The sequence below is a fragment of the Amblyomma americanum genome, chromosome 1 (assembly GCF_052857255.1).
Source record: "Amblyomma americanum isolate KBUSLIRL-KWMA chromosome 1, ASM5285725v1, whole genome shotgun sequence".
NCBI lineage: Eukaryota > Metazoa > Arthropoda > Arachnida > Ixodida > Ixodidae > Amblyomma > Amblyomma americanum.
The window spans coordinates 509,783,393-509,795,777 of record NC_135497.1 but is presented as its reverse complement, the minus strand read 5'-3'; the positions used below and the strand labels follow the sequence as shown (position 1 = coordinate 509,795,777).

At 47.8% G+C, this 12,385-nt stretch overlaps 1 long non-coding RNA gene across 1 annotated transcript; it reads right to left on the bottom strand.

Moving 5' to 3' along the window:
* Positions 1 to 1,707: 1,707 nt before the first annotated feature.
* On the bottom strand, positions 1,708 to 2,879 carry LOC144106734 (uncharacterized). The gene is made up of 3 exons (XR_013309103.1): positions 2,843 to 2,879; positions 2,616 to 2,737; positions 1,708 to 1,793 (listed from the first exon to the last, which is right to left on the bottom strand). It is a non-coding gene; the product is annotated as an uncharacterized LOC144106734 (long non-coding RNA).
* Between the last annotated feature and the right edge of the window lie 9,506 nt (positions 2,880 to 12,385).

Genomic DNA, 12,385 nt, shown 5'->3' with positions numbered 1-12,385 from the left:
ATGGGGTGAGCAACATAGTGCAGCTTTCTTGGTGAGAATGTTGAGAGAGCTGCTGCACACACTGCCACAATACCCATTTGTTTTAACACCTTTCGAAATTCATTACTGTTGGATTGAATCTAATGCCCCGGGCATTATGATGGAGTTCCATTCCTTGCTTCAGAAGTGCGGGTCACCCAACCAGTTTTGCACCTTGCTCGTGCCCAAGAACAAACATCACCTGTGCTTAAATAGCACTTTCAGGTTTTATTTTGTGACATGCTTCATACACATGGAATTGCTAGGAGTCTCGTTTGCGCAGTAGAAATAGAAACCCACAGTTTGCATGCCCATCCGTGATAGCTGGCAGTACCAGTCAATTTGGCTGGCTAACTCCCTCTTCGGGAGGTTAGAGGATTAGCCCCGAGTTCCAGTGCCTGGCAGATGCAACTTATCTTCAAAGGTCAACCGAATGAATTGGACGAACTTAAAGGGGTGAAATATGTGAAAGCTGCAGGCAAGGCATGTCAAGTCTTCTCGTGCTAGCGTTAAAAATGACAATCGCTGAATAAAGCTGCAGTGGCGTTAAGGCTTCTCCACAGCGCATAGGCTTCTCCACAGCGCAGTGACAGTTTACAGTGAGAAGCTGTTACAGAGGGCTTAACCATCATGTCATCACAGCACAGTTGCAATGCAGCAGGAGTGCATCAAACACACCCTTGGCTGCAAGACTGTAAACGTTCGCCAACAGGGTAAGGTGTACCTGTAATTGCAAATTCCAGCCCATCGTGGGATAGAAGGCAAAGCCGCTAGGTTGCACAGACAAACCAGACATCTTCACCAGACGAATGCAGCTTATGTTCAGGAGTGTTGCAAGTGTACAGGGGAAGCATCTGGCAAAGATGTCCTGACAATGCCCAGACTGTCGACAGATGTCACTGCTAATGTTTACAGACGGATCAGTAGTGCACTTGCACAGTCTAGTGGCACCGGAAATGCCACCACGAGGACAGCTTTTCATTGAATTGTTCATGTTCAGCAGTGCCTTTGCCGATGGCTTTTTTTGTAACATAGCTAGCAAATAAAAATATGCTCAAGAAGTACCCTTTCCACCTCGCTTTCACTGTGGCTCTTTAATGGAAGAATATTTTAGTGAAATTTCATCATTTTGCTCACAGCACAACAAGAATGGGACACACTGAGTGCTGTGTTGTGCTGTGAGCAAAATGATGAACACTTAACAACTTGCCCAAATTTCAGCCTTGCTGTTAGTGGAATTTCACACACACAAAAAGGAATGCCTATTTGTAGCAACATAAAGCAGGTCTAGCAAAATGGCAATGTTTGGCACAACATTCCCAGCACTCTACTATGCAAACAGTAGTGTCTCCACAGGCTGTCTCAAACGTAACCTAACCCTTTTTTCCTTTGTTCTGTTCAAAGCACCCCATGCATCTCGGCTGATGTCAAGCTTAGTACAGCCAAGTCCACCAGCAGTCGTGGCAGGTGTAATGAAAGCTGAGTCAGTACAGAGTTCCTTACTGATAACAATGCTGATAATGGGGGGCACAATGCTGGTGGCTATTTAGCATGCAACAGATTTAGCATGTATCATGTAAAAGATAACAAAATACACAGCTGTTAAAAACCAGATGAACATTAAATAAAGCTGAGACGAGGAGGATGATCAATGTTTAGCCCGTCGGCAGCCAGTTGTCTTGAGCGCTGATGGTGGCGGCTCCTCGTCTTCCACCTCGACAAAGTCTTGGTCAGGTGGCAGGAGCCGGCGAGTCTTGCATGTGCTGGCTGTTGCACTGCGCATAGGATGCAACATTCCCTTCATTGCTGTGCCGTTCTCACAAAGAAAAGCTATGCCCAGAAAGGGAGGTCAATTCATGAACTGACAAATGTTTCATAAAATGAAAAAAAACTGAAAGGCAAGTATTTTGTGCTCAGTGAAGGGGTCATTTAAATGCAGTGGGCCACTAATGCCCTCGATGTTTTATGAAAACATAAGGCTGGTTCACCTGCAAGTGACTAGGCGATTGAGTGGTGCGTCGCAGCGAAAATTTCCAACTTGCTGGAACCTCGCCGCTCATTGCAGCGATGACTCGAAACAGGGTTTTCTGCCACGGCGGCACGATTCGCTACAGGCTATACAAAGACTAGTGCTTTGGGTGGCAAAAGTATTTCCACCAGTGGGACTACGGTATAGACTCCCATACACATTATTCCAAAGTTTGAGAAAAACTGCAACACTAGAACGGAGGGTTACACGAATAGCGGATGATTGAGTTCAGGCTAGAAGGTGGATACCCATCTTCAAGCTGTCAAAAGCTATATCTACCTTACTTTTCCTGGTAGCCAGAGAAAACAATGCAAAGGAGGAGGCCAATCAGGGTCACAAGACTCAAGTTCTATTTGAATCCAGCAGAAGGGAAAAAATGGCGCGGTATGGCATGAGAGGCTTAACGTTTCCAAGCTGCACACTGGCTATGAGGAATGGTGCAGTGGAGGACGGGATTAATTCAGACCACCAGGGGTTTTGCATTGTGCACCGACATGACATAGTACACGGGAATTTTCATGTTCTGCATCCATTGAAAAAGAGGGAAAAGAAAGGAACATACACTCACCCATCATTTGAACTGCGAGAGAACATGCCAACGACCATTTCGCCAGGGCACTTCAGGGGCGAGAATTCAGAATTGCCATCGACGAGAACAGATCCACGACAAGCAATATCGTCGTCATCGTCCTAGCAAGCACAAGAAAAATACATGGATACACACAGCTGCCAGGAACTGAACCCAAAATTGTGAACCCAAACCGAACCCGAATTCTGGTTCGACACCCTGCTCACCAGTGGGTCTTCGGAGACTGCCACGGACTTTTTTACACGACGCGGGCACTGTGCACGAGTCCTGCAGTCTGACTCTCCATCTGTTGCTTCTTTTCTGGTCGCAGATGTTGTCCGAGTGGCGCGAGAGGCACGAGTGGTGCGCCAAGTAGTACGCAGATGGTTTTCATCAGCTGCTGGCTCATCCCCCCCCGGTGGCAGACTGCCGCAATCAACGCAGCTTTTCCTCTTTTGCTTCCACAAGCTCCGTGGCTGCCTTGTGGGAGGACAGCTCTCTGCGAGGCATGCACAGCGGGGACATTTCATTCCTTGGATGAGCTGCAGTGGTCATTGCTCATTTGCTTGGGCTTCATTTTATTCATCAGCTGTTTCATGAAGGGATGCTGAAGGGGGATCTGCAGGCTGCGAATGTCATTTTTTTGCTAAGAACAGATCTTGAATAAGCCAGAAGGTCATGGACTGCAACAATTTGCGGTAATTCTAGTAACTCTGCCTGGTCAAGTTACAGCACTGGCTGCAATTGATTCATTGCTTTATTGTGCAATGCTATTCAGCGCCGAGAAATAGGAACAAAATTAGAGAAATGCTTTGCATTTATCATTGCCGAGAAGAATGGATATCACAGCATGAAAGGTGGTAATCTGTAGTATATGCAATAATTATAGGCCAAGTGGTCATTTCTCTCAGATCCACCAACTACCTGACATGTACACATCATAAAAACTACATGAACAGCTACACTGCGTATGACTGTGTAAAGAGGGAGCAAATTGGAACCACTTAAGAATCTGGCATCAACACAGCCAGTTTTTGATGCAGGAAAAACGGCTAAGCCGTGAAGTGCAGTGCAGGTCATTTCAGGTCACATGCCACAACTTTGCATTCGCTGTACATACTCTAGAACTGGCTATTGCAGAGTTGGCGATATGCATGCTCGTGGATGCATACCGTATAACTGCAGCTGATATGTAGAACACGCGGCACCTCATGCACCCCACAATCTCCATTTTTCAGCCACGTTGTCTGGAGCTCGCCAAACTGTTGGCGCCAAAATCCTGAATACCTCAACCTCTTCACCGTATGACTACCGACAGCTGCTGCTCTTGTGTCGACACCATCTCTGGAGGCGCGGGAGTGTGTTTGCAACACAGAAAATTTGCAACACAGAAAACACAGAAAAACCCAATGCACTTTCACTAGAGAATTTAGTGAATCTGCACAATTGTAGTGTCATAAAAAAAAAGTACAGTAGAATCAGAAGCCAGTGACAACAATGCAAAATGTGCTTGGAGTTCATCCACATGCATGATTTCTAGTAAGTGGTGGCTGGAGAAATTAGGTAGAATCTGGACAGCAGAGTTACAGTTGATGCGAGGGTCGTAGTTGCAACCACGCCTTAGAGCACTAAGCACTACCCGCGCATCGTTGATGTGCGGTGAGCCACAAACAGATCACAAACAGATCAGGCTGAATGCATTTCTCGTGCTTCTGCATACAAATTTTGTTTGCTTTGGACAATAAGAACATTTTTCCAAGAATCCATGAGATTCGTATGATCTAATTATTAATGTACATAGTGCTGATTACTATCCCGCAGGGAAACGATTAAAAATGGATGTCATGAGCCAATGCAGAGGCAATCACGGCGTGCCTTCACCTTGCCGCCAGCTCCTCGAGACAGTCTGGCAGGTTGGCATTTGACTGCTTGGCCTCACAAGCCGACTCGGTGGTGTCCTCGAGTTCCATGGCCAGTTTGGAGCAGCGCTCTTCCGCAGCCATCCTCACTGCCACCTCCCTTTCCAGGTCCTCCTTGAGGGCATGAAAACTCAGCTCAGCTTCCCTGAGTGCCTTATCCTTGTCATCGAGCTTCTAGCGCAGGGAGAGCTCGTGATTCTCAATCTGGCACCTCAGCTGCTCCAGTTCTTGGCACAGTTTAGAGGAGGCAGGCTGCAACACTTCTCCAGCACCCCGCTCTAGCTGCTCGATGCGCTGTTGCAGACTCGAGCTGTGCGCAACCTCTTCCGCGAGTTTCTCCGAGACAGTGGACAGCTCTTCGTGCGCTTGTTGGGCAGAGTATTCGGCATCACTGCGTGCTTGTACTTCGCATGCCAGCTGAGATGACATCTCTTCAAGCAAGTAGCGAAGGCTCTCCAGCTCTACTCCTGCAGCAGTCCGCTGAGCCTGTGCTTCTCGTTCCACTGCAGCACCTCCGTCTGTCTGCACTGCCTTGTCATCCATCAGGGCGGCAAGACTGCATTTGAGCAAAGAGCACATGTTAGACAAGTTAATAGCAAATTAATAGTAAAGGAGAAGTGGGACGTAACGGGTCCACAGGTGAACAGTACATCTTGTGAATCTGCCTTTAGCACCGTTGCTTCGAAAGGTGTTTGCTGTATCACGGCACAATCCAACAATTTTGTAGTAGCCAACAGCGCCAGCTAATCACGGTGAGATAAAGTGAACATGCTGAACATGGCGCTGAAGGACAGGTGCACGTCTTTTACGGGAGGCTAAAAAACCCTCCGGACGGTTACTAGTGTGTACTTTGAATGTTTAATCGTTAGCTGGGACGCGAGAGAGGTTAGGCCTTTTTGCTCCTGATCTCGTGCTCGCCAGATTGCTTGGGGGCCTGAAGGCCCTGCTTCCTCAGCGTTCAGGTTGCAACTGCTACGCTCCTCTACAAAGCTCAAACGCTCGCCTGCTTTCCAAGCATACAATGGTACAACGGTGCAACAACCTAATCGCAAACGCAAAAAAAAAAACGACGCCAGTGAGAACAAGCCAACAAGAGTCGACGCCAGCTAGAGTCACTGGATGGTTGGAGGGAAGGTAGGACTGTCCCCTTTGAAACGGGGTGATGGCAGTTGCGACCATGCTCAGCTTTTTTCTTTATTTTTGTTTAGCTATGTTCTAAGTCATTCAAATTCACAACATTCTTTAAATACACTTCCTACACATTTAACTTTATGTTACCTCTCTTCTTTTGAGCCACCAATCTTCCAATCGCTTTTTGCTAATTTCCACCACAGATTTACTTACATGACTATTGTTATCTCTAAACCCTAAGGCCTCAGGAAGAGTGACTGTGCTATCGACATCGGAATGGATACCATCATATTTTAGAATGAGGTGTTCTGTTGTTTCTACAGATTTACCACACACAGCACATGTGTCATCTTCGTTAAATTTCTTTTTGTAGCTGCGCATTCTAAGACACCCTGACCTAGCTTCAAAGAGGAGGGCACTGCCTCTTGAGTTATCATAAAATGTTTCCTTCCTGATCGGCCTTTTCCAGCATCGAAATAGTTCTACACTATGCTTCTTTTTTCATTGAAGCTGCCTAATTTTTACCTTCGATGTTTTTAACCTGTCGTTTAATGCTCTTTCTTTCTCGTTCCTCGTCTCTGGCAAACTTATTGGCCAGCTTTCTAGTTTGTTTCCGCCCCTGTGCGTCAACGCTCTTTCTGTACAGGTATTTAAATACCTTAGCTGCCCACCTGTTATCGTTCAATATCCTCAGGCATTCTTCGTATGGTACTTTACTCTGAGCTTCCCATGCTTTGAACGTTGTCCAGCCCATATCCCTCTGTACTGCCTCGTTTGTGGTTTTTCCGCGGGCACCTGCTAATCTTCCAACAGTTTTCCGATTTACTTCTAATTGCGACTGAACTTCAGCCCTTACGCATAGAACCGCATTCCCAAAAGTAAGCCCCGGCACCATTATTTCTTTCCAAAGACCTCTGAGGACTTCATACCTGTTGTACCCCCACAATGCCCTATGTTTCATTATCCCGGCATCTCTTCGCCCGCCCTTTTTCTATGAGAGACTGTTCGTGCTTTTCCATGTACATATGCCATAGTTTACCCATACCCCGAGATATTTGTATTCGGCCACTTGCGGTATTTCATGGCCTTGTATTGTAAGCTCCTGATCAGTTGTACCGTTGAAAACCATCACACCTGACTTAGTTGCGTTAAAACTGAAACCTAGACTGTCTCCTTTGTCTCCACAGCAATTCACCAACTGGCGCGATGAGAGGGCGCCACCTCTTGACGAATGCTCGCAACCTGTAGCGAGGTTTGTGGCCTCCGTGACCGCAAAAGGAAACAGCCATCTCGAAGGCACCGAGTGCTCGCAATTGCCGCCAAGACGCCAGCAAAGGAGCGAGCGATCCCACCGCCATCTGTCTGTTAATCCTTGCAACTGATGCAAAAACGTGGCCATGTGACTAACAGGCAGCAGGGCATGGAGCAGCGTGCTTTGTTCGCTCTTTCTCGTGTTTGGTGTCAGTGCGTGTAGTTCTGCATTCCGTGCTTCGAGTCTTAGGCCTATCCCCATCAAACGGTCGAGTTGCCTTCAAGCGGAATGGCGTGCTCACGCGCTCAGTATACAGCTGGCTTCAAGTGCAACGCTATTCTGCTTGCTCAGAAAGTGGGAAATTGAGCGGCTGCAAGACGTCTGGACGTCAACGAATCGACGATCAGGGGATGGAGGAAACATCGCGAGGAATTGTTTAACTTCAACAGCCTGCGAAAAGGCTTTCGGGGGCCCAAGAAAGGCCGCTTCTCGGAGTTGGAGCGTCGCCTTGCAGAGTTCATTACCGAGCAACATTCCAAACTTCTTGGAGTAAGCGTCGAAATGCTTCAATGCAAAGCACAGGAGCTTGCGTGGGACATGGGTTTGACCCAAAACCAGTTTAAGGCATCACGAGGCTGGGTGCAGAGGTTTATGCGAAGGGCCGGGTTCTGCCTTCGACGCACGACTTCTATTTGCCAAAATCTGCCCGGGGACTTTGAATCCAAACTTCGAGAGTTCCAGCACTACGTCATCGATCTTCGTCACTCGACCAACATGCCACTTGGACATATCGGCAATGCCAACCAGACCCCCGTGTATCCGGACATGCCTATGTTCAGAACAGTGCACAAGTCTGGTGAGCATGAAGTTCGCCTTAGAAGCACAGGCAACGAAGAAAATAGGATTACCGTTATGCTGGCATGTTTGGCTGACGGCCGCAAGCTCCCTCCATTAATCATTTTTTCGCCGGAAGACGATCCCGAAGGAAACTTTCCCGAAAGACGTTATCGTGCGCTGTCACGAAAAATGTTGGATGGATTCGAATCTTGTCATAAATTGGATTCAAAGCGGGTGGGACCGAAGGCCAGGCGCATTGCTGCATGAAGAAGCAATATTGGTTCTGGACTCTTTCCGAGGTCACCTGACACCCAACATCGAATAAAAGCTACAGCATGACCAAACGCATCTCGTTGTTATACCGGATGGCATGACCTCCATTCTGCAGTATCTGGACGTTTGCATGAACAAGCCCTAGAAGGATCGTTTGCGACAATTATACTGGGAGTGGATTGAAATCGGATCAGCAACACCTGCAGGTAGGCTGAAATGCCCAAGCGCGTCTATCGTTGCCCATTGGGTTTCAGCAGCCTGGTACGGGCTGCCTCATGATTTGGGCTACCGCGCATTTAAAAAATGCTCAATTTCAAATGCTATAGACGGAAGCGAGGACGACCTGCTGTGGGAGGCAGCTAGTGACAAAGAAGAGTCAAGCTGTGATGATGACAGTGACGGCGACAACTGTCGTGGGGATGAGGGTGCAGAGGAATGCCTGTTTGGCTTGTATTTCAATAAAGTTGTCTTTGGCCCTCAGAACTGTGCGATGTCCATTCCTCGCGTCACATTCGGGTTCTTTCGGTTTTTCTGTCGCATGCCTGAAGTCTACCCTCGCATTACAATCGTAGTATTTTTTTTTCCCTTTTCATACCCGAAAAGTCGACCCTCGCGTTACAATCATGGTCGCGTTACATTCGAGTAAATACGGTACTCTGCTCCAGGGCAACGATTAAAAATGGATGTCATGAGCAAATGCAATGGCAATCCCGGCATGCCCTCACCTTGCTGCCAGATCCTCCCGACAGTCTGGCAGGTTGGCATTTCCCTTTTCTAGACATGACTGCACTTTTCTCATCGACTGCTTGGCCTCACAAGCCGACTCGGTGGTGTACTCGAGCTCCATGGCCAGTTTGGAACAGCGCTCTTCCGCAGCCATCCTCACTGCCACCTCCCTTTCCAGGTTCTCCTTGAGGGCAAGCAAACTCAGCTCGGCTTCCCTGAGTTCCTCATCCTTGTCATTGAGCTTCTTGCGCAGGGAGAGCTCATGCTTCTCAATCTGGCACCTCAGCTGCTCCAGTTTTTGGCACAGTTTAGAGGAGGCAGGCTGCAGCACTTCTCCAGCGCCGCGCTCTACCTGCTCGATGCGCTGTTGCAGACTCGAGCTGTGCGCAACCTCTTCCGCGAGTTTCTCCGAGACAGTGGACAGCTCTTCATGCGCTTGTTGGGCAGAGTCTTCGGCATCACTACGTGCTTGTACTTCGCATGCCAGCTGGGATGACATCTTTTCAAGCAAGAAGGGAAGGCTCTCCAGCCCTACTCCTGTAGCAGTCAGCCGAGCCTCTGCTTCTCGTTCCGCTGCAGCACCTCCGTCTGTCTGCATTGCCTTGTCATCCATCAGGGCGGCAACACTGCATTTGAGCAAAGAGCACATGTTAGAGAAGTTAATAGTAAATAATAGTAAAGGGGACGTGGGACGTAACGGGTCTGCAGGTGAACAGTACATCTTGTAAATCTGCCTTTAGCATCATTGCTTCGAAAGGTGTTTGCTGTATCACGGCGCAATCAAACAATTTTGTAGTAGCCAACGGCACCAGTTAATCACGGCGAGATAAAGTGAACATGCTGAACATGGCCCTGAAAGACAGGTGCATGTCTTTTACGAGAGGTTAAAAAACTCTCCGGACGGTTACTAGTGTGTACTTCGAATGTTTAACTGTCAGCTGGGACGCGAGAGAGGTTAGGTCTTTTTGCTCCTAATCTCGAGCTCGCCAGATTGCTTGGGGGCCGAAGGCCCTGCTTCCTCAGCGTTCAGGTTGAAACTGCTACGCTCCTCTACAAAGCTCAAATGCTCGCCTGCTTTCCAAGCATACAATGGTACAAGGGTGCAGCTGGATGCGCAGCAGCGTGCCGAGCAAGCCACTGCCGCTGGTGCTCCTGCGAAGGGCGAGCAGCATCTTTGTGCTCTGCCAAGTATGCCGAGTGGGCAGTTCCCACAAGAGCTCTGGTCAAAAAAGGAAAAAAATACTCCGCTGTGATGTTATCAGTGTACATCCTCTTGGCGCGCTGCCATGGCCCATGCTGCAGACGGAACAGAACTGAGGATTGCGCTAAAACGCTTAAAAACAAACAACTTTCTACGATAAAAGTGGACGTGAGTAAAGAGGGTAAATACAGCACAATGCCACGTACAGTTCACAAAAACGACCACCCAAAGTTGGGGGGGAGAGTTGTATACAAGGATACATGGCTCATGCGGGTACCTGTTCCTAATAGAATACTTCGAACTGCGAGCCCCCCCAAAAAAAGAAACATTGTTGATTCATGCCCAAATCGATTCCATTAAAGAAAATTGAAACTGCATGCCGCTTTACCTGGCTCATTTGTGTTAGTAGTTTCTTCCTCGAACAAGTGGTAGGTGGCAAGAGAACAAAACTTCGGATAATCAAGGGAATGTGCATTGTGCTGGAATCCCGAACTGCGGGGCTGTTCGTAATTTAGTATGCCACTAGCCAATTGGGCAGTGTCCCTGCTCTTGATCTTTATTTGTTTCCACCTGCTGGCTTGGTGATCACATTGTTATCAGTTTATTGCTTTAAGTTGCAGGGGCAACACGCTGTTATCCCGTGTGAAACTAAACAACAGTGTCAGTGGCAGGGAGAAGCAAGGTGGCATGTGTCGAATATTTTGTAAGCTAAGGCAACGAATTGGAGGGTCAACGGCAAATTACGGTATTTTGAAAGAGTAAATGACAGGGTGTCTACCAAGTGGCTGGGATGCCAACATCACATGCAGTTACATTCAAACAGTGCACACAATTTGGAAATAAGTTGCTGATGAAGCCACAAACTTCCCATTCATTTCAGGAATGGTAGATACACCCCTCCAAAGCATGCAGAGCCATTTGCCATTTTGCCTGTATGGATACCACGTACACCGTGTGTCCAACTTGTGCCAATTTCATCACTTACAAAAAAGCAAGCATGAGCAATAAATGCACATTTAGCACTTTTCCAAACCTGTAGCGATGAAAAATATGGTAGCAAATATTGCGGCTGCAATGTCAATTCATCAAATCTGGCTTACCTGAGATGCCGCTCTTCTGCATTGTGCCGATCACTGCCCTCGTCAAGCAATTTCGTCACTCTGCAACGCGCCGCTCTGCCTCTTCTAAACGCCCCAGGTGTTCCATGGTGGAGCCCGCCTCAGCCTGCACACATACATTAGGAGTGTCCAGGAAAAGAAATATTACCGTCCTGCAAGCAGCAGATATGTGAGAAATATTTTTTCCTGCTGGTGAGCCTGTGGTGCAAAGGGCTGTTCAGATAACTGCAATAGGCCTGGCATAATACCACAACAGATTTGAAATGTCATATCACATAAGTATGAGCTTGAATTGGTAGAGGGGCTGAAAAAATCTCCATGCCATTTTGTTAGTAAAAAATTTTATGGCTCTAGCCGGGTACGTTGACAGAGGCAATCGCATCAAGAAATTTTCCTGCCCCTCACTTGCAATGTCTACACTGAAAAGAACTCTAATCACAGTTTTGAAGTGAATGCCGTATATACTCATGCAATGGCCACACCCCGAACTTTGCAACTGGTAATTAAAAAAAAGTAAGATGGCTGATTTGCGTAGTTAGGCCAAATGCGAATTAGGTGTGCTGGCAATTCAGTTTTCACTACGGTTTCAGTGTTCAGATCCACTGTTCATAAATAGCAGCTGACCAGACAGCGATAGTGGGTTAGTAATCATACACAGTAGAATTTGTGATACGAATCATACGTGGTCGTGGAAAAATTCATGTCATCAGAAATTTTGTATCACTCGTACAAACTAAATTCATAAGCAGAAGCATGAGAAATGCATTCACACAGATCTGTTTAGTGCTGATGGTAGTTATTTCCTGCTGTGTGGCCACAGCTCGCTACTGACGGTGCATAACGCACCATAAGAAATCGCGAAGTCAGCAATGAGCGGGCCGCGGACCGCCGCTCACTGCTCGTGGTGAGTGCTGTGCGGTTAGAGATCGCCACTTCAGCGATGTACGGGCAGCGCTTAGTGCTCGACAATGCAGACGCGGCTCGCGTATTCGTATCATCCGTCCGATTCGTATTACCATGTCCGAAATTCCACACATTGTACGCGATGCACTCAAGGCAGGAAATTTTAGTGTTTCGTATCATTGCGAAATTCAGATCAACAGTGCTTATATCACAGATTATACTGTATGCGGAATTGGTCATTCTCTCCATTCGTAGATTCCTGGAAGTCTTCCTGCGACTCGCGGCACAGCGGTCTAGCGACTGCCCTTCTACGGCAGGTGCTACAATCGGTGGCACCTGGGTCCAGGTTCCTCTTCCCAGGCAGCCTTTCACGATCATTTGTGCTTCCGCCTGACACAGTGGGCATGTGA